The sequence below is a fragment of the Ursus maritimus genome, unplaced genomic scaffold (assembly GCF_017311325.1).
Source record: "Ursus maritimus isolate PB19 unplaced genomic scaffold, ASM1731132v1 scaffold_5, whole genome shotgun sequence".
Classification (NCBI taxonomy): domain Eukaryota; kingdom Metazoa; phylum Chordata; class Mammalia; order Carnivora; family Ursidae; genus Ursus; species Ursus maritimus.
In genome coordinates, this window is record NW_024426663.1 from 2,377,933 (window position 1) to 2,405,678 (window position 27,746).

General features: G+C 37.7%; 1 long non-coding RNA gene across 1 annotated transcript; it reads left to right on the forward strand.

Annotated features, from left to right (window-relative positions):
- Nucleotides 1-11,040: 11,040 nt before the first annotated feature.
- On the forward strand, nt 11,041-27,228 carry LOC103675785. Its single transcript, XR_571906.2, has 3 exons — nt 11,041-11,578; nt 14,495-14,578; nt 26,853-27,228. It is a non-coding gene; the product is annotated as an uncharacterized LOC103675785 (long non-coding RNA).
- The last annotated feature ends 518 nt before the right edge of the window (nt 27,229-27,746 follow it).

Consider the following 27,746-nt stretch of genomic DNA (forward strand, 5'->3'; position numbering starts at 1 on the left):
CATTTAATAAAATTGATATCCCCTCAGCCAGAGTTACCAAAAAGAAAAGAGAAAGGACCCAAATAAATAAAATAATGAAAGAGGAGAGATCACAACTAACACCACAGAAATACAAGCAATTATGAGAATATTATGAAAAATAACATGCCAACAAATTGGGCAATCTGCAAGAAATGGATAAATTCCTAGAAACATGTGAACTACCAAAATTACAACAGGAAGAAATAGGAAATTTGAATAGTTCCATAACCAACAAAGACAGGAAATCAGTAATCAAAAATCTCTCAACAAACAATGTCCAGGGCCAGATGGCTTCCTAGGGGAATTCTACCAAACATTTAAAGAAGCGTTAATACCAATTGTTCTCAACTGTTTCAAAAAAATAGAAATGATGGGTGTTATGGAGGGCACTTGTCTTATTGAGCACTGGGTGTTGTATGTAAGTGATGAATCACTGAATTCTACTCTTGAAAACAATATTGCACTGAATGTTAACTAATTAGAATTTAAATAAAAATGTAAAGAAAAAAATAAATACAAAATAAAATATAAATAGAAGGAAAACTTCCAAAATCATTCTACGAGGCATTACCTTGATTCCAAAACCAAAGACCCCACTAAAAAGGAGAATTCCAGGCCAGTATCTCTCACGAACATGGCTGCAAAAATTCTCAACAAAATACTAGCAAACTGAATTCAGTAGTACATTAAAAAATTATTCACCACAATCAAGTGGGATTTATTTCTGGGTTGCAAGGCTAGTTTAATATTTGCAAATCAATGTGATACACTACATTAATAAAAGAAAGGATAAGAACCATATGATACTCTCTATAGATGCAGAGAAAGCATTTGATAAAGTACAGAATACATTCTTGATCAAAACCCTCAAAAAAGTAGGGATAGAGGGAACATACCTCAATGTCATAAAGGCCATATATCATCCTTAGTAGGGAAAAACAGAATTTTTCTTCTATGGTCAGGAACAAGATAGGGATGCCCACACTCACCATTGTTATTTAACATAGTATTGGAAGTCCAGCTTAAGCAATTAGACAACAAAAAGGAACAAAAGTAATTCAAATCGGTAAGGAAGAAGTCAAATTTTGACTAGTCACAGATGACATGATACTGTATGTAAAAAACTTGAAAGACTCCACCAAAAATTGCTGGAACTGATACATGAATTCAGCAAAGTTGTAGGATACAAAATCAATGTACAGAAATCTACTGCATTTCTTTACGCCAATAATGAAGCAGCAAAAAGAGAAATCAAATAATTGATCCTATTTACAACTGCACTAAAAAACATACGGTACCCAGGTTTAAATCTATCCAAAGAGATAAAAGATCCGTATTTTGAAAACTATAGAATACTTATGGAAGCATTTGAAGATGACACAAAGAAATGGAAAAACCTCTCATGCTAATGGCTTGGAAGAACAAATATTGTTAAAATATCTATACTACCCAAGGGAATCTATGGATTCAATGCAATCCCTACCAAAATACCACTAGCATTTTTCTGAGCTACAATAAACAATGCTAAAATTTGTATGGAACCACAAAAGACCCTGAATAGCCAAAGGAACCTTGAAAAAGAAAAGCAAAGTTGGAGGCATCAGGATTCTGGAATTCAAGCTCTATTACAAATCTGTGATCATCAAGACAGTATGGAACTAGCAAAAAAACAGACACAGAGATCAATATAACTGAATAGAAAATCCAGAAATGAACCCACAATTATATGCTCAATTAATCTTTGACAAAGCAGGAAAGAATATCCAATGGAAAAAAAGGCAGTCTCTTCAACAAATGGTGTTGGGAAAACTAGACAGCCACATGCAAAAGAATGAAATGGGACCACTTTCTTATACCATACACAAAAATAAATTCAAAGTGGATGAAAGACCTAAATGTGAGACAGGAAACCATCAAAGTCCTAGAGGGAAACACAGGCAGCACCCTCTTTGACACTGGCCATACCAACTCTTTTCTAGACATGTCTCCTGAGTCAAGGGAAACAAAAGCAAAAATGAACTATTGGGACCTCATCAAGATTAAAAGCTTCTGCACAGCAAAGGAAATAATCAATAAAACTAAAAGGCAACCTGCAGAATGGGAGAAGATATTTGCAAATGACATATTTGATAGATGGTTAGTATCCAAAATCTATAAAGAATTTACCAAACTCAACACTCAAAGAACAAGTAATCCTGTTGAAAGATGGGCTGAAGACAGGAATAGACATTTTTCCAAAGAAGACTTCCAAATGGCTAACAGACACATGAAAAGATGCTCAACATCACTCATCATCAGGGAAATACAAATCAAAACCACAATGAGATGCTACCTCACACCTGTCAGAATGGCTAAAATTAACACAGGAAACAACATGTTAGGGAGGATGTGGAGAAATGGGAACCCTCTTATACTGTTGGTGGGACTGCAAACTGGAGCAGGCACCCTGGAAAATAGTATGGAGGTTCCTCAAAAAGTTAAAAATAGAACTACCCTACAACAAAAATACTGATTCAAAGGGTCACGTGTACCCCAATGTTTATAGCAGCGTATCGACAATAGCCAAATTATAGGAATAGCTCAAATGTGCATCAACTGATGAATGTATAAAGATGATGTGTGTGTGTGCGTGGTGTGTGTATATACACACACAATGGAATATTACTCAGCCATCAAAAAGAATGAACCCTGAAAGGACACGTACGGAGCTAGGATGTATTATGCTAAGTGAAATAAGCCAATCAGAGAAAGACAAGTACCATGTATTTCACTCGTATGTGAAATTTAAGAAACAAAACAGATGAACATAGGCGAAGGGGGAAAAAAGAGAGGGAAGAAAACCATAAGAGACTCTATACTATAGAGAAGACACTGAGGGTTGATGGAGGGGAGGTGGGGGGGTTTGGTTAAATGGGTGACGGGTATTAAGGAGGGCACTTCTTGTGATGAGCAATGAGTGTTGTATGTTAGTGATGCATCACTAATTTCATTCTTGAAACCAGCATTACACTATACGTTAACTAACTAGAATTTAAATAAAAACTCAATAAAAAAGATCATCTTGAAATAGGGTGTGAAAGAAAAATTGCACAGAAATTAAACAAAGAAGACTTTATTCAAGTCTTGCAATAGAGGACAGAGATTGAATTCAGCTCCCTTGAAACAAAAGACAGGAGGATTTTTAAGTGCTGATGTGAGGTAGTGGAAAAGTACCGGAGGATGTTAGAGGAGTGTGATGAGGTCATCTGTGCTTGCTCTCTGTCACTTTCTAACTTAGGCTCCTACTCCACCACAGAGGCTAGAAGATAGGAGCACTATCTTTCTTGATTGAATTTTAAAGGGATGGCCAGGGGCCTATGGTCAGGAAGAAGCCTGTCTAAGTTTAGTCAAGCTTAGGGGAAAGTTAAGGCTCTCTTGTTCATGTGGGCCTTAAATCCAGTATCAGTGTCCTTGTGTTCTTACAAGAGAAAGGCAGAAAAGACATACAGAGACACAAAAGGAGAAGGCCAAGGTGAAGACAGAGAAATATGGGAGTGTTGTGTCCATAATCCAAGGAACGCTAAGGATTTCTGACAGCCATCAGAGGCTAAGAGAGGCATGGAATGTATTTTCCCCAGAGCCTCCAGAGGAACCAACCCTGCCACATCTTGATTTAGGTCTTTTGGGTTCAAGAACTGTGAGAGAATGGATTTTTTTAAGCCTATCAATTTGTGGTAATTTGTTATGGCGGACCTAGGATTGTTATATAACAGCTTTCTGACAGGTTTCTCTCCAGCTCTCATTTAACTCCAAATATCAAAATTGTACATCTCATTAATGACTTAACTGTTTAGTCCTCTATTCCTTTTTTTCTTTCCTCTTATTTTTTCCTCTCTTTTAAGTACCAGCCAAAAGCCATGGCTTCCTCCTCTACATTCTTTTGATAATGTTGCTGATAAGGATAATACAGCAAAAACTTGTTTAGTATTTGCTCCATCAAACAACCTTATGCCTTATCCTTTTTAATCCTCATAAAAACATAACAAGGCAGGTACTATTATTTTTTATATTAAAAACAAAGGCGTTGAGGAACAGAGGGATTAAATAGTACTAAGTGGCAGAATGAAAATTTGCTTTGAGATCTGACTACAGAGCCCATGTGCTTAACGATTTTACTATATTTTTCTGTATATATGATTGAATGTTTGTCTCATGTTGCCTTCTACTATAAATAACTATGCATTTTTCTTTTCTACTGCAAACATTCAACCAAGATAACTAAAAATCACAGATGCACAAGCATATCCATTTAATCTTCCCATTTTAAAGGTTTTCTAATATTATTTATATTGTGATGCATTTCTTTCAACTTTTATATTTCAGGAAGGAATTAAAGCAAGTTGTGCAAATACTTTTAACCTTTAAGTAATTTAAAAGTTCTTATTTACCTTTTTTTAAAAAAGATTTTATCTATTTGAGATAGAGCAAGAGAGCACAGGCTAGGGGAGGGGAAGAGGGAGAAGCAGACACCCTACTGAGCAGGGAGTCTGATGTGGGACTCCATCCCAGGACCCTGGGATCATGACCTAAGCTGAAGGCAGACACAACCAACCGAGAGACCCAAGCATCCCTTATTTATCTTTTCACAGCATTTAGCACAATTCTTTGAATGTCAGAAGTGCTCAAATTTTATTGACTATAGTTAACCTAAGTATCAGCCCCCCAGTTGTTCCCCAATTTCCCAGCATTCTAGGATTGTATTTTCCTTTAATATTTTAATAGAATGGCACAGGCCCCTACTGTATATGCAGTGGGAAACCCATTGCTCTTCTGCCCAACAATAATTCTGAATCTTATGAGTTGGGAGAAGGGTCCATATATGTCCCCTGCTCACCTACCACTTGAGTTGTTTCCCTTTGAGCTCCTGCTATTAGCTTCATTCTGTGACTTGTCCCCTGAGACTGCCATCTTGTTATCCTGGACACTGTTCCACTGACATGAAAGTGCTGTCTGGTAGACTGCTACTCATTGCCTGGAATGTAAAGGGGATTAAAGCATATCACCGCTTTCGTTTATTCATTCAATAATTCAACGAACACACAAGCATTCATTGAGTGTCTAGCAGCACTGTGCTGGGCACTGGGGAGACCAATGATAACCAAACAAATGAAAGTCCCCACATTCGTGTAGCTCATAGTCAAGCGAGAAAAACAAAACTCCCACAGATGCACAGATGAATATAAAATTACAGCTGAGGTAAGTACAATGAACAGAGAACAGAAGGATAAGCACGCATTAGCCAGCCCTATGGCAGAGAGCTGGAGGAGGAGAAGAGCACTGAAGAAAGGAGGACAGCACATGCAAATAAAGCACAGTAGCGTGGAGCAAGGTACACTACAGCAACAACAGGACAGCCCATTGCTAGGGATGCATAAAGCTAGGCCAAGAAGGGAGCGGAGTGAGCCTGGAGAAAACGTGCAGAGCCACTTTACCGACTGCACAGTCTACTTCAGGGTTCTTTAATAACAAATGGGATCTTAATTCTAAAGTTAATTGGGAGTTATTGAACAGTTCAAAGTAGGAGATTGATATGATACTCTTTGTATTTTGAAAAAAAAATTCTGGCTACAGACAAGAACTAAAAGGCTGAGGCATGGTGGATGCAGGGATTCCTAAAAGGAAGTGTTGGTCCAGATAAAAGATGATGGTTTAGAGTAGGGAAATGATGGTGGAGACGAAGATAAATGGAAAGACTTGCGAAGCATTTAATGCAGCAAAAAGTAAGACCTGATGATACGAAGGAAGCACAGGATGTCAAAAATACAAAGCTTGCTAAAATAGTATAGACAGCAAATTGCGCAAAGTACATGTTAGACACTGCAGTCTGAAAAAGTGATCAAAGGTTTTTGAATAAGGGAAATTTTCATGAGCTATGTCTCTTCTTAGCCTCCTGCCTAAGAGCTTTTCCTTTACACCCACTTTCTTTCCTTTAAAACCATATTCTCTACCCCCATTTTGTTGCTTTACTTATTTCTGGACTCACAATCATTTCTTCATAATAACTTTAACATAAAACCCCTATCAAGTGGACAGTTTAACACTAAGTCTCCACTACCTTAGGGCCTAGATTTGCACTGCCGACACTTCTACTGAACTGTTGCTGAAGTGTCTGCCACAGTTTCACCCTTAGCACTACAAAGACCTTGGAGAGGTACTGAAATCAAACTTTTTTTTTTTTTTTTTTTTTTTTTTTTTTTTTTGTATATCTTAGATCAAATTCTTAGGCTTAGACTTTCACCAGAACTTCCAGGTCATGGAGTTGTGTATGACTATGGTTATTTTCATCTCCCCATGGAGTCAAATTATTTCAGCCTTCCATGAAGCCTTCATAACATCTCCTGTGTTACTGACCAGCTGTAGTATTTATACCTCCTAGAAAAAGATTACTTTTTTTATTACTTTGTAGTTCTCATACTATATGTCATTCCCTACTCTTCAAAATGTCAGTTTAGGTATCCCAAAATGGCTTACAGAAACTAAAAGCTAGATATAATAGTCTTTGAAGAATAAGTAAAGTACATAATGTTAACAAGGTAGAATGAAAATGCTTAGTAATGAAATGACTTGCAAATCCATGTATCCCTTGGAGAAGGAATATCTATATCTAACACTGGATCTGTTCTTCTTGTGCTCTTTTGTAGGGAACATCCTTCTGTATCAGAACTTCCCCTGTTTTCTTACCCGGATTTCTTCACCAAGGCTGATGAAGAGTTGGCAAGAATCATTGACCATCACGTAAGACTGACGTCCTTGAATTAGCAGCAAAAGCTTTGTTCTTTAAAGGCACTTTGAATTAGAAAGTGTAGTTCTGAGACTGAAACATTAACGCGTGGAACTTAAAAATAAAGCCATGATTGGCTTTGCCAAACTTAATTATATCTTACTGTGCTATCTATGTACTTCAGTGCCTTTACTGGGTTACAGAAAATTTGGCTTTCTGTCATTTGTGAAATACTAGCTTTATCCTGTTTCCTGGGCTAGTACTGACTTCTTGTGACAAAGATCTGATACTGAACACTGAACACTGATTTCTTACATAGTGTAGTTTTAATAAAGGAACAAAAATCTTTTGACTCAATTTTTGATGACCATTCTTTACCCTTGAAATTTTGCAGGGACTTTACTCACTTTGTTCTTGTTATGAGTTAAACAAGCAGTGGCAGTACAAGGCCGTTCACTTCAGACCCTTTAATCCGTTGAGTTATATTTAGTTGATTTATGAAATAATTTTGTAACTGCTTCTTTTTAGGAGTAGAGTTGGAATAGGAGAGAAAGTACTTATTTTCTGTTTTTCTTAGAATACAGTATGGCCTAAATAGCACATAGAATGTGTTTAAATTCTTAAGAATTAATCCTCTGTTCATTTTTCACAATGTAAAGATCAAGGTCATGAAGTACACTGAAATCTCTCAAATAAGGCAGATTAGTTGTCTTTGGTTATAGACACTGTCATTATTACACCACCTACCACTTTTATGCCACAACATAAAATCGGTAGTTTGGTCAAACAGTATTATTATTCAGTTATATGACAAAAGTTATGTCACAGATGGGTATCATAGTTATCAAGGTAACTTTGTATTTAAAATTTAACTGGGAGTAAGAAAAATGAATATGATTTTATTAAACTTTTTTGTTTAATATTTACTCTGAGTATGTTTATTGCCTTTGGAAAGCTAAGAGATCGGTTGTAAATTCTGTGGTTTAGTCCTGCTTATTAATAATGTCTACATACCCCAAATAATAGTTGTAATCCATAGCACTAGTATACAGTAATTTATAAGTTAATTGGTAGGTCATTAAGCTTAGTCTGGTTGTCTGTGAGTATGGATGGGCTGAGGGTAACAAAATAAGAAATGAACAAGGGTATGAAGTGTCTTTTGGAATTTCCAATATTTCATGCTAAGGGCCATTCTCTCCTGAACTTTTTTACCCAGCTTGAAGACAGATTACCACCTCTTTAACCATTTTCTTCATCAAAGACAGTAGAAGGGAAATAGCTCCTCATGACGACGTTTGGTTGATTTGCAGTCCTTACTTCCAACTACTGAGTCCTAGAACTTTTGCTTCCACATAATGCTGTTATTGGCATTAATTAACATGCTCGATTGAGGTGAATCCCTTAGAAGTCTTTGTATTTGTCTGTTGCAGAATCAGCATTTGTCTGCCCATCAATTTCATTTTCTACTTCATATGTAATAGCATCACATTTTTGCCTTTCACTTTAATTTGGTTTTCTTTTTGTTTTGCTTTGGCTTGATTTTTCATTTTATGACTCCATGCTATCATGTAAATAACAATATTCATTAAGTAATGACATTCTTTTGTAATATAAAAATGCAAACCCTGTTATCTCTTCTTTTGAATGGTTTATTACTATTAAAAATGTTAAGAGGGAATCTGGTTTTTTTTTCTTTCTTTTTGGGGGGAGGGAGAGAGACTCGTATACTTTCTAATAGAGGGCTTGTATATTTTTCCAGTTATGGTTGGGGTTAAATTCCTCAAGAATATCTGTGAGAAAAACTGAGAAGATAATTGGATTTAGAATCTGTATTTTGAGAAGCTAAATTGATGTATTTTTTCATTTTTTCATGGAAAATCACATGTAAATGACACTTTCTCTCTGTGACAGTGGCAGGAAGAGCTAAAGATTCGACAGAAAGAAGATACAATATGTGAGGCCCAGGAACGTAAAGACAGAGAGTTAGAGGAAAAAAATCACTTCAGAGAAATTATGAAGAGAAGAGAAGAGAAACTACACAAGCAAACAAAACCCTACGAGCTTCCTCCGAGGACTGCAGTAATTTCATTAGAAATAAAAGAACCCCCCAAACTGAAGTCCATATGCCAGAAATTGCAAGAAAGAGATGAAGATAGCTAGATTGTAGGAAAAATTTCTAATTAACTAGAAGCCATTTCTTAGGAGTTGTTATCCTGGTGCAGACTCTTTAATAGTCGTATCTTAGTCCTAAATTAGCAGCTCTTAATCACATTTGAGTGAAGTGATCTTACTAGTTAAAACATTTTCAGGAATATGTCTAGAGCTCTTCCTGACTTTTTTTTGTGATCATACACCATACTTAATGATTCTCAGAGTCTTGATTTTCAGTGGACAGTTAGATAGAAACGAACTGTAAATTATTAATGAGTCACATTTAAGAATTATTCCTTGAAAACAGAATGAGCACCAACTGATACTCCTATGTTGACTATTATACAAATAAAAGAACTAAGGCACCTGCTTGGGTTTGTATTTCATAGTCAATGCCACATCAGGCTATATGTCAGGAACTTGAGTTCAATGAATACAGCAGACAAATCTGAGCAGGCCATTCATCTCAGGATGATTTGGGTTTTGGCAGATACCAAAGGAGACCCCTGAGTGACAGTGGTTTTACCTTGGCAGATGAGTTTATGAGGATGGATCTGGATGGTCCTGGAAGGTACAGGAACACTTACCAAAGAGATTCAACCAATTAGGAGTCATTTTTTAAATGGTACTCACTTCCTCTGAAACTCTCAATCTATAGATTGGGTTTGGGTTCCCATGATGGCTTATACTCCTTTTCTGAAAAACAGAGATAATAACCACACCTCAATTTCTTGATACTCAAGAGCCAGTTACCTCATTAGGGATGATAAATGACTACCAGATTAGGAAGGTAACAGAAATCAGTGAAAGGGGCTATGGAATACCTGCCCCATCTAAAGAAAGTTCCCAGCACTTGGCTACCCTCAGCAATGTGTGTCCAGTATTATAGCATCATACAATCTTTCAAGAAGGAGCTCTTAAATAGGATTACTTTTTAAAATAAAAGTTGGGAAATTTTAAAATACTGGCAACTAATTTTTTTAAAATCACATAGTTTAGGGTTAAATTTGTGACCCATATTATATGAATTTACAGTATCATTCTTTAAGGTCATAATAATATATAGTAGAAAAATAAAAGGAAGGAGGGTGTTTTTATTATGATTTCCTATAAGGCTGTTTCAAATCTGTGGCTCTTCCCAAACCTTTTGTATCATCCTTGTCTCCTCTTACAGAGAATTAGTTCTCAGGAATAATATCTCCCAGTGTACCTTTCTAAATACCGTCCTTAATCCGTGCTTTCTTCACATATGAAAAGAAATCTCTCTTACAGAAAGCAAGCCAGTCCCCTTTCCCTGAATTTCATCCCTTTGAAATTCTTGCTTCATCAACTATTCACTATCCTCCTTGAAGGAGCTCCTTACCACTCACTCCTACCCACAGATGTCTCAATTTTCTACCATCCTTCCATTCAAACTACTTTCTCCTTAAGTCCTGCAGTGATAGCAGTCTTACCAGACTGCCCTTTTAAGTCATAACCTTTCTGATAGGTTGTGAGAGAGGGAACCACTGGGCTGTGAGTTGTGGGGAAGGGACTCTGGACATCTCACTGCTACTTACATGAATGTCAGCAAATCCTGCTGTTTCAGAACCGCTTTCATACAAGCCTGGTGCTTCCAATTTCTGCACTATTCTCGTGCTTTTGGGCATAGCTTAGTCTGCCTTAAGGCTTCCCCACTGCAGACTTAGGTTTATTTATTTCTTTTTCTTAGTCTGTTCCCACTTGTTCACCTGCTTTCTAATGTCCACATTTTTCTTCTCACTACCCTGTTTTCTCTTTATGGATTGATGCCTTTAAAAAAAGTTATTTTTTTTCTATCGTAGTAGTAGAGATTTGTAAGGGAGCAAAAAAAGAATAACGTATATGTTTGTGTGTGTACATACATACACACACATATGGAGAGAGAAAGAGACGATTAGTCAGAATGTTTGTACCTTTATTCTTAAATTATTTTGTAAAATTCTTTATTCTTATTCTTTAAAATTCTTAGAATCTAGCAACACACACCTCTCTTGATCTTCCTCCTATATCCCAGAATATTAGAAAAGGCTGGGGCTTATAGATCTGGGTTCACATTCTAACTATGCTCCCTGCTAGCCATGAAACACTGGGTATGTCACTGAACCCACTGGAGCTTCAGTTTACTCATTTATAAATTGGGTACCGTTTGTGTAAAGAGTGGCATCAGTCAGAAGCTAATCAGGAAAACAGAAATGTGTCAGTCATTTTAAGAGAGAATTTAATGTAAGGAATTGTTTTAAAGGTGTTAGAGAATTGAGAAAATGGAAAGGAAACATAGAAACAATACCAACTGCAAGAAATTGCTACCACCGCTATGGCCAGGGCATCAGAGGGAAAGAGGGCTGGATTATTAGAATCCAGAAGCATGGGAAACAAGCTGCACAAGCTGGGATCCAGCCCTCTGTCAGAAAGGCGCTGCCTTACTGCTGCTGGGACCTCTGACAGGGCACCATAAGGCAGTTTTGGGTGCTCAGAGGAAAAAAAGGAAACAAGAACAAACTGTCTACGGCTCAAACCATGCTGCCAGGAAGAGCAAGAAAATGGAAAGAATCAGGATCATCCTTTGCCATCCTGGAGATTTTCCTACAGTGCTCCTGTCCCCGGAATCACAAAGCAGATGGAGTGGTAGGTTTGGGGCTGGTTAAATAACTAGAAAAAAGACGCAGTGCAATGCCTAGAACATATTACTCCATGTAATACAAGTTAATCCAACCCCTTTTTTCTTCTGCATTTGGTCTTCTTTTCCACAAACTTTCCCCAGATCAAAAGAAAAAAAAAAAAAAAAAAAGGAAAAAGAAAAAAAAAAGAGCTTGGAAGAAAGCATCACCTTTTAAGTTAATGTAAATGTAAAGCAAGTTTATTACAATTTATCTTCATAATTAACCCTTAATTCTTCGCTAAGTACTTAATCTCACACAAACTCAACCGAAACTCTTTGCAATTTACCCTTCATATTGATTTTGCCTCACAATTCACAAAGTGTTCTCTGCGTCCCAGGCTGGGTTGGGCAGCAGGTGGATTCTCTCAGTGACTCCTGTGTGTTTAGCTCATGGTTTCTGGGCCCTACTTACTTATTTTCCCAGTCTCTCCACGTTACGTTGGTAAGAGGAAGAAGGAGAATGAGAAACCTATTCCGTGTCTATGAACTCTCTGCAGCTCGTACTCACCTTTAAGTGCCTCTACTGCTTGGAAGTGTTAACTTCTCTAGGTCTAAATCCCTTTCTACCTAAAAATCATTTCCATGACTCATTTCTATGCTACCTTCACTCTATGTTTACATTTATTTTGAAAGAGTGAACCCAGGTCTTCCGACATTCATTTACTATGAATTCTCCATAGATTTCTCTTCGCAACTACCAAAGCGGCTTCTTTTTCACATAAACTACCTAATAAACATTTTACCTTACTGAGAATGAAATATTTATAGGAATTTTAGCCAGTTTTACTAGGGTATTAGAAATTAAAAGACATACATTAGGGAACAAAAGAGAGAAAAGACAAACAGTAAATAAATTCCGAGTAGCAGAAACATGAACAAAAGCATTTCCCCTAGTGCAATTTCATAAAGGTAAATCAAAAGATTTGGAAATGTTTGTGGGGCATGCCAAAGAGAAGTTTAGGGAAGAAAATACCCAAAATAAATATCTGTACTCTGCTGAGTGGGTGTTTGGGGGCATGAAGAAGTAGTAGACAAAATAACTCACAGCCATAGTTTTAGAAACTCTATCATAATGTTTATCAATTATAACTCAAGTAATTGATTTTTCTGCTCTTGCCAGTAAAAATCCTCTCTGGGACATATGACCGTAACTATCTACTAGTTGATTATGAGTAACCTTTCTCATTTTTTTGAATCTTTTACATCAATAAATCCAAAGACAGTTACAGGCTACAGCTGGTAGGTGCAGTCCCTTCTTTCCATATACCACCATAACCAGCCCACCACGTCCACACCACGTGGTCTCACAGCAAGGTTTCACAGTGGTGCACTTTGGACATTTTAAGTCGGATAATTATTTTAACGGGCATTGGGCCTTCTGAGAATTTCAGCTACTTAGCAACATCTTTGGTACGTACCCGCATGCAAGATCTAAGCGGCAGCCCTGCCCCTGCTCCGCGCCCCCCGTTCAGACTACCAAAAGTACGTGGGGAACAAAATTGCCCTTGGTTGAGAATGACTGGCCTATGGTTTCACTGACCTTGACTTCCAAATTCCAAAGTTAATTTCTTGGAGATAGTTTTTGGGTTTCTTTCAAATTTTGTCCAACTGCTTACACATGAAGCTCTCGCTTTTGGTCGGCTGGTGACTCCCACTTAAAATCACCACAGGTCTCATGAAGCCACTTCATTCCTCCTCATGTCTCCATTTGCTGAAGTGGAAACACGAACAAGAGGACCCCTATTTGTTTTATATGTGATTAACTGGTGATATTTATCACCTTTCCCGTGGGCTAAACACATATGAAGGCAGGAAGCCATGAAAACCTGCTCTGCCAAAGCCTGTGCAGAAGAGACGTGCCTAGTAATAAATTCCTCCCACACTGTACCTCACAGCCGTGGGCTGGCCACTTAAGACTGAAAGTATTTGTAAGGCTCCTTGTACTAATTCTAGGTATTTCTCTGACATGTAGGATGTGTTTGGAAATTTAGAGCAAAATTCATTTTAAATTATCATCTTCTATAACATAAATTCACATATTTATACAGTTTTGCAAATTTTGTTGATGACTTGGTTACTTTAGAGCTACATGCATTTTTCATAGTGACATAGATTTCAAGGATAATTTGGCTCTAATGTTATTCAAGCTCGCTTTTTCCTCCAATCATTCTAGCTAAGGGACCTATTTACATAATACCTAATGCCTTGTTATTTTTTTTATTCCTGCTTCATTGGAAAGGCAAGAGTAAACAAAAAGAAATGCATTTCCAAAGCACTTTTTAGTTGGAAGATCTTTGTGGTATCCAGCTTTCTAGGGAAATTTCCCAAGCCTATTCTATACTGGAAATGGCAGGCTCTTTTTTATGAATTAATGAACATGGCAGAGGTTAATTAAGCATTTCAGAATCATCAGTGCAACTTTTTTATACGTAGTCACACTACTAGCAGTCCAGTGATGCCTTGACTACTTACTCTCAAGCTTCCTTTTAAAGACATTCACTTCATTTCACTGGAAAACTGAGTTTGACTAAATGCTATATTCTTAGGAAGACTGACCATTGGTAGCTTCCTGGTAGGCCCAGGCAACCAAAAGCCAAAGAAAGAGAAATATAATGCTGAGTAATCATCTTTCATTTAAGTTAGCCATCACTCATTCCCCATACCTGGTTTAAGGAGAAGGGTGAAAATAAGCCTAAAACCTATTTGATTACCAAATAAATGTTTGAAGTCCCTTGAAGAAAAACTCCTGAGCCAATTACAACCCTTGGGGCCAACACAGATGAAATCAACACTCATGAAAATAGGGAGATGATAAGGAGGAATGAAATAGCTCCTAAGATGTTAGTGCTTAAAGTCAATAATCTAGTGCTTTCATTTTACAGATGAGAAAACCGAGCACTTGCAGTTCACCGAGCTGAAGAGGAGATATTCATTAGTTCACTGACTACGAGAAAACTATGAAGCAGGTACAATAATGTCCACCGATTCCTGAGGAAACAGAGGCTTTTAAAAGCAATGTGCAACCATGTCACTTAGGTCTGTGAGGTCTTAATGACCATACTCACTTCCTTAGAGATTTGGAAAAAGAGTAGCAATCAAGAGTCTTACCCAAAGGCTAGTTCTGCTTGTGATACCAGTCTGAGGCTCTCTGTTCAAACATTTCCAACAAACCATTTATGAATACACACCAACAATATAGAAACCCCCCCCCCACAAGTATATAAAGTTGAATTGTAATAAAGTTTTAGATGAGCTCTCAAATGAATTAAAAAGTTAAAATTCTTAAAAAGTTTGATAATTCATGAAATATCAAGTGAAGCCATGATTGTTTTCAGTAATCATTTAGGAATGGATAATAAGATGCTACTCTGTATTCATCCCACTGTATAATTATTATGATGGTTTGGAAAGAATTAGTTGTGTCTGGGAAGCAGAGGTGTAGACAATAGGAAAAAGTTTTGATTATGCCATTTCTGTGTTCTTTGTAGAGTAACTCAATTCATGCAAATGGAGGTTCTTGCCTATTCCTTGACTCTATTTTATTGACATGTTGTATTTGTCAACTAGGTATTACTTAAACCTTGGAGAAGATAAGTTTTGAAAAAGGATTTTGTACCACATCTTCCTTATCCATTCACCTACCAGTGGGCACTTAGGTTGCTTCTCTGTCTTGGCTGCTGTAAATAGTGCTGCAATAAACATAGGGCTGCAAATATCTTTGGGAAATATCTTTTCATTTTCATTTTCTTTGTGTAGATACCTAGCAGCGGAATTACTGGATCATATGGTTATTTCTTTTACTTTTTGAGGAACACCCAGAGGGGAGGTCAGTGGAGGGAAGGGCAAAACAGGTGAAGGTGAGTGGGAGGCACAAGCTTCCAGCTATGGAATGAATAAGTCATGGAAATAAAAGGCACAGCAAGGGAATATAGTTAATGATATTGTAATAGTGTTGTATGGTGACAGATGGCACTTGGACTTCTGGTGAGCACAGCATAACGTATAGAGAAGTTGAACCACTATGTTGTACACCTGAAAATTAATGTGCCATTGTGTGTCAATTACACACATAAAGACAATTTAATAAAAGGATTTTGGTAATAGTTGCAACTAGATATAAGGCACAAGTAATTCAAAAGGCAAACCTTGGATTTTAACTCAGATTTCCTAGGTCTTATTCTTACGTCTTGCACCACTCCTACACCAATATAATGCAGGTAATTTTAAGCACCACCATACCTCACAAGAACACTGACGGCTGCATTTGAAATGTGCCTGTGAAAAGTGAAATGGAGTATTAAGCCCAGGTTGTAGATGCAGCACTGTCTGTTCCTCTAGGGACAGCGAAATAGCTTTTGGAAAGTAAAGTAAGTATTAAAACCTGGATTTACAAAGGTGGTCTTATTTCTTTACCATTTGCTACGATTCTAAAGATTATATATCCTGCTCACTTGCCTCCTTAAAATTACTCTAGATAACCAAGTAGCATGGCAACAATTTTAGAGAAGAACAATAGGTAAGCAAGTGAACGTGGGGATGGTGATGAGGAGGAAGATGAGGAGGAGGAGGATAAAGCCAATGTGTACCGAATCCTTATCTTTTACTATGGGCCAAATACTCTGCTAATGGTTCTCATTTAATCACTAGTTTTCCACAACTCTGGACATATGTGCAATTATCTCTTCTTATAGTGAGGAATTAAGCTTAGAGAGGTCAGTTAACTTGTTCAAGGTTGCACAGCTAGTAAGTGGGCCTTTTGAACTTGCGTTATGTGACTCCCAGGCCTGTGTTCTTAAGCAACATGCTACAGTGAATCTGCAATTTTATCAGCACGTTAAGACTGAAAACGGTGACGGTCACAACGATGATGAGGAAAATGAGAATAAACTTCTTGAGAGCCAAGATTTTGTATTTTTACTCAATGATGTTATTGCTCAGAACTTTTAACAGTGTCTAGTTCACAGCAAGTTCCCAATCCATGTTTCTGGAATAACTGAATGGATGGATCGATGAATGGATGGCTGAATGAATGAGTGAGTGAATGAATGAATGATATGAAAGAGGCTTTAAGATATTTCTATAAAACTAAGAAGCTCATTTAGTGAAGCACGTTCATTTAACAGCAGTGAGTGAGTACCCCTTCACACCATGCCCTGTTGTGCTGTGGGTGCAATGGCAGGCCTACTCTTATGGAGCTTACCATCTGCTTGCTGGCTTCCATGTCTATTATAAATGCAAAAGGCTTACATATCATACATAACATACAAAACGGAATGTAGTTTAACCCCATTGTAACTGACATCAAAGCCAGTATTTATATTATTGGAGTCAGGGCACAATGGGGAAAATTCTGAGAAAGAAGAATCATCCTGGTTATATAGAAAAGGTAAGGCCCTTCCCAGGTTATCTAACTCCAGGTTCATTAACAGAGTCTGTTACATTTCCTCCTCACATACAATTTACTTTTGTGAGCACACTAAAGCCTTTAGAAAAGTAATTTTTTACAGGTATTGTAAATACTGGCATGCTTCTGATACTGTACAAATATATTGACTCTTATTCATCTTTAGCTCTAATGTCTCATTTGGCTTCTCCACCAAAAGCTTCTCAATCCAAAGCAATGATTAAAGTATACCTATAGTAGAGTTCCTTCAGTTGCATTCACCCCCAACACGATTACCAGGTCACGGGACCTGGAGCCTGAGAAGAGAGGAAAGATGGGACTTGGGGAAGATAGGGCCCAACCCTCTACCAGTCAGGGAGACTGTAGAGAGTAAGGGTTAGAAGGGGTAGATTTAAGGGTGCTTGACACCCTTACTGCCTACCTCAAGGTGAGGGGTGCTTACAATTATGCAGATAGATAAGGAGCCTGAGCACCTCAGGTTAGTGGTATGATGGGCTACACCACTGAGGAACTGGTAGATAGAGGGAGGTATTATACTCAGCCATTTCCAAAGACAAAGTATGTTGTTTGGGTGAGATGAGAAGCCAGAACTCTGGTGTTAGCACAAGAAATCCAAATAGCGAAGATTAGATATACTTTGGGACACATTAATACAGAAAATGTACCAGCCCATCCATTCTGCAGTAGAGATCAGGGAGCATCCACCAGACACCGGGAAGATTTAAGAATCCAGTCACCCCTCTACTACCTTACATGGGCCATAGCTCTCTTCCATGTGTTCAAATGTCATCTTAGAAAAGGAGAATGAGAGGTTCCCAAAAGAAATAAATTAATATTTAAATAATTGCTTGAGAAAGAGGCTAGGAAGATGGCAAAGTAGAAGGACTCTAAGAAGGACTCAATATAAATAACCCAGAAAATGACCTGAAGACTGGCAGAACAAACTTCATAACTCAATATAGAGAAGAGGCCACATCAAAGAGGGTAGGAATGGTGGAGACTTTGTGGAGATCGAAACAGACCCTGGGCCTGTCTTCAGAAAGGAGGGACCTGCGGATGCTAAGAAGGGAGAGAAACAGACTATCCGGGGAGCCCGCACAGGGAAGAGAGATCCCCACAACATGAGGTTTTGAAAACGCAAAATGTTCAACATCATTAGCCATCAGGGAAATATAAATCAAAACCACAATGAGATACCACCTTATACCAGTTCGAATGGCAAAAATTAATGACAGGAAACAACTAGTGTTGGCAAGGATGTGGAGAAAGGGGAACCATCTTCCACTTTTGGTGGGAATGCAAGCTGGTACAGCCACTCTGGAAAACAGTATGGAGGTTCCTCAAGATGTTAAAAATAGAGCTACCCTATGACCCAGCAATTGCACTACTAGGTATTTCTCCCAATGTAGTGAAAAGAAGGGGCACATGCACCCCAGTGTTCATAGCAGCAGTGTCCACAATAGCCAAACTATGGAAGGAGCCAAGATGTCCATCAACAGATGAATGGATAAAGAAGATGTGGTTCATATATACAATGGAATATTACTCAGTGTTCAGAAAGGATGAATACCCACCATTTGCATTGACATGGATGGAACTGGAGGGGATTATGCTGAGTGAAATAGGTCAAGCGGAGAAAGACAGTTGTCATATGGTTTCACTTATAAGTGGAACATAAGGAATAGTGCAGAGGACATTAGGGGAAGGAAGGGAAAACCGAATGGGAAGAAATCAGAAAGGGAGACAAACCACGAGAGACTCTGGACTCTGGGAAACAAACAGGCTTTCAGAGGGGAGGGGGATGGGGATGGGATAACCAGGTGATGGGTATTAAGGAGGGCATGTGTTGTGATGAGCACTGGGTATTACATGCAACTAATGAATTACTGAACACTATACCACAAACTAATGATGTACTATATGCTGGCTAACTGAACATCAAACAAACAAACAAAAACTGAAACCAGAGCGGCCAGATTTTGTGAGTTCTTAAAACCAGCAGGACTTAAAACCTGGAACTTTAAGAAACAGTGGGCTGACTCTGGGAGAGCCTGGAGGGTGACAGGAAACTGTATCCTTGCCCTTAAGGACATAACATAACAGCCCACAGAGATAAAGCACAGAAGCAGCAGTTTGAAAACTGCCTGACACATAGGAGAGAAGGGAGAGTTATTTGCTAATCTCAAAGCATGTTCCAGAGGGACAAAGAATCTTGGGAGTCTCCTCCAGGAACAAAGGAGCTGGAAGGCACCATTTTCCTCCTTTGCCCCACCCAGCGTAAACAGCTGGAACCAGCTGTGGAAACCTGCAGGAACGAGTATGGTGCCAACATTCCCTACCTAACTTTCTTGCACCACAACGTGCTCAACAGCACTTCGGTGGATCAGCCCCCTCTAGCCAGGCTAGCTTCAGTCCAGATGCTGCAGGTCCCTACCCTAGTAAGACCAACCCAAATCTTGCAAACACTGCATCTTGCCCTCATGTGCTTTGTGGATCTTTATGCTTTGTGCCCCATCCAACCCAGCCAGACTTGGTCACAGCAGCAGCAGCAACAGCAGCAGCAGCAAATCCCCTCTCACAGAGGACCAGGACACAAACCTTGCTAAAACTGCATGCCCCCCCCCAAGCATGTTGTGGATCCACCCCCTCCAATACACTCTTCGCAGGAGCCCATCCAAATCAGGGCCACAAGCCTGGCAGTGAGCAAACAGCCCTGACAGGGACCGGCACCACTCTGAAATAACTCCTGCCCTGGGGAAAGGGAAAGATAACGACACATACCAGTTAGACTGTGGTCCCAGCAGTGGGTTGGAGGAAGAAAGCTGGTCTGGTGGCAACCAATGATACTTCTGAGGGAACAAAACAGGGAAAGCACCCTGCAGTTTGGTGTTACTGCATCTCTGGCAAATGCCTGGTCTGACTCAGCTCAAGCCCCAGGTGGCCTCAGATGAGTCCACTAACACCACAGGGAACAAACACTGACCACAACAGGTAAAGAGCCACTGCAGACAACTGGACTGAAAGCAGAAGTGGCTCCGTCACAACAGCAGAGTGCATGCAACACATATAGGAGACACCTCTGAAGTGCCAGGTTCTGGTAAAAAGAGGACTCTGTACTGCAAGGCATTACAGGACCTCTTCTTCATAGGCTACTACTTTCAAGAGCAGAAGATGTAGCTGTCTTTCCTAACACACAGAAACAGACACAGAGAATGAGAAAAAATGAAGAGTCAGAGGAATAAGTCCCAAATGACAGAATAGGACAAAACCACAGTATAAGACCTAAGTGAAATGGAGATAAGTAATATGTCTGATCCCGAATATAAAATAACGATCATAAGGATACTCACTGGACTTGAGAAGAGAGTGGAGGACCTCAGTGAGAGCCTTAACACAGAGGTAAAAAAGAACCAGAGATGACAAACACAATAAATGAAATTAAAATATAGTAGATGGAATAAATAGAAGACTAGAGGAAGCAAAAGAACAAATCAGTGACCTGGAAGACAGAGTAATGGAAAGCAACCAAGCTGAACAGGAGAGATTAAAAAAAAAAAAAAAAAAACAAGCCCAAAATAAGAATAGAGAGGAAACTCAGCAACACCACCAAGCATAATAACATTCACTTTATAAGGATCCTAGAAGGAGAAGAGAGAGAAAAGGGGGCAGAAAATGTAAGTGAAGAAATAATAGGTGAAATATCCTGAATATAGGAAGGAAACAGAAATTCAAATCCAAGAGGCACGGAGACCCCCCTAAAATCTACCCAAGGAGGCCACACCAAGACACACAGTAATTACAAGAGCAAAATGTAGTGATAAACAGGGAATTTTAAAAGCAGCAAGAAGAAAGAAAACAGTTACTTATGAGGGAAACCCAATAAGGCTATTAGCTGATTTTTCAGTAGAAACTTTACAGGCCAGAGAGGAGGGGCATAATATATTCAAAGTGCTAAAAGGGAAAAATCTGCAGCCAACAATACTCTATCCAACAAAGCTATCATTCAGAATAGAAGGAGAGATAGAGTTGCCCAGACAAACAAAATTTAAAGGAATTCATCACTACTAAACCAGCTTTACAAGAACTGTTAAAGTGGACTCTTTGAGTGGAAAGGAAAGACCACAAATAACAGTAAGAAAAATAGGAAGGATAAAAGCAGTCAAATTAAGTATATCTGTAAAACTAAGTCAAGGGATTCACAAAATAAAAGGATATAAAGTATGATACCATATACCTAAAACATAGGGCTGAGAGGACTAAAGAATGTATTCAACTTAAGTGACCAGCAACTTAATATAGCCTACTATATGCAGAAGATGTTACATACAATCCTGATGGTAACCACAAATCAAAAATCAGTGATATATATGCAAAAAATAAAGAGAAAGGGATCCAGATATTTTACTAAAGAAAGCCAACTTATCATGAGAGAAGAGAGAAAAAGAAAGGAACAAAGAAAAACTATAAAAGCAACCACAAAATGAGTAACAAAATGGCAATAATACACATCTATCAATAATTACTTTGAATACAAATGGACTAAATGCTCCAATCAAATGACATAAAGTTAAGGAATGGATCAAAAAGCAAGATCCATCTAGATGGTGTTCACAAGAGACTCATTTCAGACCTAAAGACATATGCAGACTGAAAGTGAGGGGATGGAGAAACATTTATTATGCAAATGGATGTGAAAAGAAAGCCAGGGTAGCAATATTTGTTTTGGACAAAATAGACTTTAAAACAAAGATGGCATCAAGAGAAAAAGAAGACATATCACATGTGAATATTTATGCATCCAACATGGGAGCACCCAAATACCTAAAACAGTTAATAACAAACATGAGGAAGTAATCAATAGTAATGCAATAATAGTAGGGGACTTTATTATTTTTTTAGTAATAATTTTTTATTATATTATGTTAGTCACCATACAGTACATCCCTAGTTTTTGATGTAAAGTTCCATGATTCATTACTTGCGTATAACACCCAGTGCACCATGCAATATGTGCCCTCCTTAATACCCATCACCAGCCTATCCCATTCCCCCACCCCCCCTCCCCTCTGAAGCCCTCAGTTTGTTTCCTAGAGTCCACAGTCTCTCATGGTTCATTCCCCCTTCTGTTTACCCTCCTTTCTTCTCCTACCAATCTTCCTACTTCTTATGTTCCATAAATGAGCGAAACTATATGATAATTGTCTTTCTCTGCTTGACTTATTTCACTTAGCATAATTTCCTCCAGTCCCGTCCATGTTGCTGCAAATGTTGAGAAATCGTTCTTTTTGATGGCTGAGTAATATTCCATTGTATATATGGACCACAACTTCTTAATCCAGTCATCTGTTGAAGGGCATCTTGGCTCCTTCCACAATTTAGCTATTGTGGACAATGCTGCTCTGAACATTGGGGTGCATATGGCCCTTCTCTTCACTACGTCTGTATCTTTGGGGTAAATACCCAGTAGTGCAATGGCTGGATCATAGGGTAGCTCAAGTTTTAACTTTTTAAGGGACCTCCACACTGTTTTCCAGAGTGGCTGTACCAACTTGCATTCCCACCAACAGTGTAAGAGGGATCCCTTTTCTCCACATCCTCTCCAACAGTTGTTGTTTCCTGCCTTGTCTATTTTTGCCATTCTAACTGGCATAAGGCGGTATTTCAATGTGGTTGATTTGAATTTCCCTGATGGCTACTGATTTTGAAGGGGACTTTAACACCCCACTTACATCAATGGAAAGATTATCCAAACAGAAAATCAACAAGGAAACAGTGGCTTTGAATGACACATTGCACTAGATGGATTTAACAGATATATTCAGAACATTCCATCCTAAGACAGCAGAATACACATGTATTCCAGTGCACAGAGAACATTCTCCAGAAGAGATCACATATTAGGCCACAAAACAAGTCTCAACACATTCAAAGAGACTGAAGTAATATCATGGATCTTTTCTGACCAGAACAATATGAAATTAGAAATTAGCCACAAGAAAAAAAATCTGGAAAGAACATAAATACATGGAGGTTAAATAACATGCTACTAAACAATGAATGGGTCAACTAAGAAATCAAAGAAATAAAAAAATACATGGAGACAAATGAAAATGAAAACACAACCTTCCAAAATCTTTGGGATGCAGCAAAAGTGGTTCTAAGAGGAAAGTTTATAGTAATACAGTCTACCACAGGAAGCAAGAAAAATCTCAAATAAACAAACTATATACCTAAAGGAACTAGAAAAAGAACAAAGAAAACTGCAAACCAGTAGAAGGAAGGAAATAATAAAGAGTAGAGCAGAAATAAATGATATAGAAGCTAAAAAAATAGAAGAGATCAATGAAACCAGGAGCTACTTCTTTGAAAAGATCAATAAAATTGATAAACCTTTAGCTAGATTTATAAAAGAGAGAGAAAAAAGGACTCAAACAAAATCAGAAATGAAAGAGCAGAAATAACAACTGATACCACAGAAATACAAAGGATTATAAGACAATATCATGGAAAATTATATAACAACAAACTGGATGGCCTCAAAGAAATGGAAAAAATTCATAGAAACATATCACCACCCAAAACTGAATCAAGAAGAAAGAGAAAATTCAAACAATCTGATTACCAGCAATGAAGTTGAATCAGTAATCCAAAACTCCCAACAAACAAAACTCCAGGACTGGATGGCTTCACAGGTGAATTCTGCCAAACATTTAAAAAAGAGTTCATACCTATTCTTCTCAAACTATTCCAAAAACAGAAGAGGAAGGAAAGCTTCCAAATTCATTCTATGAGGCCAGCATTACCCTGATACCAAAATCAGATAAAGACACTACAAAAAAAGAGAAGTAGAGACCAATATCTCTGACGAACACAGATGAAAAAATCCTCAATAAAATATTAGCACACTGAATCCAACAGTACATTAAAAAAGTCATTCACCATGATCAAGTGTGATTTATTCCCAAATGCAAGGGTAATTCAATACTCACAAATGAATTAACGTGATACATCACATCAATGAGACAAAAGGTAAAAACCATATGATTCTTTCAATAGATACAAAAAAAAAAGCATCTTACAAAGTACTACATCAATTCTTCATAAAAACCCTCCACAAAATAAGGTTTAGAGGGAACATGTCTCAGATAATAAAGGTCACATATGAAAAACCCACAGCTAACATCATCCTCATGGTGAAAAACTGAGAGCTTCTTCCATAAGGTCTGGAATAAGACATTTTCCACTATCACCACTTTTATTCAACATAGTACTGGAAGTGCTAGCCACAGCAATCAAAGAAAAAGGGGAAGGCATCCCAATTGGTAAGGAAGAAGTAAAACTTTCATTATTTGCAGAGACATGATGTTCTACTAGAAAACCCTAAAGACTCCACCAAAAAACTACTAGAACTGATAAATCAATTTGGTAAGGTTGCAGGATACAAAATTACTGTACATGTACCAGTTTCACTTCTATACACTCATAATGAAGAAGCAGAAAGAAAAATTAAGAAAACAATCCCATTTACAGTTGCACCAAAAATAACAAATACCTAGGTCTAAACTTAAACAAGGAGGTGAAAGAATTGTACTGTAAAAACTATAAGACATTGATGAAAGAAACTGAAGACGACACAAATGGGAAGACATTCCAGTCCATGGATTGGAAGGACAAATATTGTTAAAATGTCCATACTACTTAAGGTAATCTACAGATTTAATTAAATCCCTATCAAAATGCCAACAGCACTTTTCATAGAACTAATACTAACAATCCTAAAATTTGTGTGGAACCACAAAAGATCTGGAATAGCCAAAGCCATCCAGAAAAACACGTATCACAACTCCAGGTTTTAAGTTATATTACAAAGCTGTAGTAACAAAAGAGTCTGGTACTAGCACAAAAATAGACATACAGGCTAATAGAAACGAGAGCTCAGAAATGAATTTAGGATTATATGGTCATTTAATCTCTGATAAAGGAAGCAATAATGCAATGGGGAAAGGACAGTCTCTTCAATAAATGGTGTTGGGAAAACTGGACAGCTACATGCAGAGGAATGAAAGTGGACCACTTTCTTACACCATAACACAAAAATAAACTCAAAATGGATTAAGGACCTGAATGTGAAACCTGGAACCTTAAAAATCATCAAAGAGCATAGGCAGTAATTTCTGACATGAACCATAACAATATCTTTCTAGATATGTCTCCTGAGGCAAGGAAAAGCATTAAAATAAACTAGTAATCCTACATCGAAATAAGATTCTGCACAGCAAAGAAACAACCAAAAAAACTAAAAGACAACCTACTAAATGGGAGAAGATATTTGAAAATGACATATCTGGTAAAGGCTTCGTATCCAAAATACATAAAGAACTTATACAACTTGACACCAAGAAAACAAATAATCTATTTAAAAATGGGCAGAGGACATGAAGAGACACTTCTCTGAAGAAGACATACAGATGGTCAACACACACATGAAAAGACTCAACATCACTCATCATCAGGGAAATGCAAATTAAAACCACAAGGAGATAGCACCTTACATTTGACTGAATGGCTAAAATAAAAAACACAACAAACAACCCTACGGTCCAGTAACTGTACTACTGGGTATTTATCCAAAGAACAGAAAAAATGCTAATTCAAAAAGATACAGGCACCCCTATGTTTATTGGAGTATTATTTACAATAGCCAAATTATGGAAGCAGCCCAAGTGTCCACTGATAGATGGATAAAGAAGTAGTCGTATATACATACAATGGAATACTATTCAGCCACACAAAGGAACGAAATCCTGCTACCAGCAACAACACGGGTGGAAACAGAGTATGATCCTCAGTGAAATAAGCCAGTCAGAGAAGACAAATACCACATGATTTCAGTCATATGTAGAATTTAAGAAACAAAACATGCACAAAGGGGGAAAAAGAAACAAACCACATAGAGAACAGAGAGTTACCAGAGGGGAGGTGAGTGGGGTGTTTGAAATAAAGTGAAGGAGATTGAGAACACTCTTAACTTGATAAGCACTGTGTAACATATGGAATTGCTGAATCACTATATTGTACACCTGAAACTAATAAAACAATGTATGTTAATTACACCAGAATTAAGATTAAAAAAAGAATGTCTTGATTTCCTAGATTTTCCTAGATTTCCTTGATTTTCCTACAATTTTAAAACAGACTAAGCTTCAGCTTTGCCCTGCCCCGTAATAACCAGCAGAGGGAGCCTCTTAAGGAAGAGCCAAGCAGTTTTAAAAACTTCAGAAACTAAATTTTCTCTTTATATTTAAAATGTATTATTAAACTAAATTTGTATTCTTGCAACATATAAATGAAATCTACTCTCGCACATATAAATAGATACGGAAGGATGGAGAGTCTAAATACTATATACCAATTTGATAGATGCATTCATTTATTAATTCATTTAGCTAATATTTATTTGCTGCCTGCTGAGTTCCCAAGACTTTAAGGAACTGGGGACGTATCAATGAATCAAAGAACGTGAAAGAAAATGTAGTACTTTATGTGTTAAAATACATACGTCTATGTGTATAGAACAAGTAATAAAAATATAATTTCAGATAGGAATAAATGAGGGTAATAATAAAGCAGGTAGGGAGAAAGTAATGAGAGTTCATTTTAGATGGGGTCATTAGGGATGAACTTTCTAAGGATTTTGGCAAATTGGAAGAAAGAGAATGAGCTATCTGATTTCCTGGGGGGAGAGCATTCCAGTCAGTTTTAACAGCAAGTAAAAAATGCCTGCAGTAGTTCAATTCATGCTTTTTGCTAAATACTCTTCTTTTCCTCCCTTCCAGGCACATGGTAGCAATGCACTTTCTGGCCCTTTTGTGTTGTGATGGGTCATACGGCAAACTCTGGCCAGCAAACTGTAAAAAGAAATAACGTGCGTCACTTCCGACTGAAGCATTTACTCGGCTGGAAAGCTTACATGTTCCCTTGTTTCCCCTTTCAGAACAATAATTAACAGCGGTCAAGATATTGTCTTCTCTCACCTTTATATCTTTTAATAAAAATGGCAGACCCAGGAAGACAAAACCTTTGGTTTTAAGAGTTTTAGAGTTTGGAGTTAATATATTACTGCAGAATAACCCAGCCTATCCTGATGTGATAGGAGTGAGTTAGTGCATTCAAAGAAAAGCAAGGAATCCATTGGGGCTGGAGAAGAGTAGGCCCCAGAGGCATGGGAAGGAGATGAAGTTAGAAGTAAATCTGGGCCATATCATGTAGAACTATGAAAGCCATGTTCTAGGTGTGGAATTTTTACTGAGTGGTGGCAAATTATTGTAGGGGGCAATGAAACCAACAAACAACTTTAGCCTAATCTCTAATACTGTGAAACTTGTAAAAAATATGATTTCTCATTTGAAGTTGTTCTTTAATTCACCAAAGGTTTATGTTTTGCTGAGAACTTAACAAATTATAAAATGGTGATTTAGGAGCTGAAAAGATTTTAACTGAAACCCAACACTTTGAGTAAGTTACAACATAGAATAAGGATGGGTCTAAGTATTTTTCCACTGGAAACACCTGGAAATTTATGAACTGTATGAAACTAACTTGACAAAGTAAAACCAAACAACGAACCTTAAAATTGTCTCAACTGTCTTAAAATTGTGTTGGAAAAAGTTAAGTTATAAATAAAAATACACGTAACTTAATGCTGCGGAAGGATGCTCTTTGTGTTATTA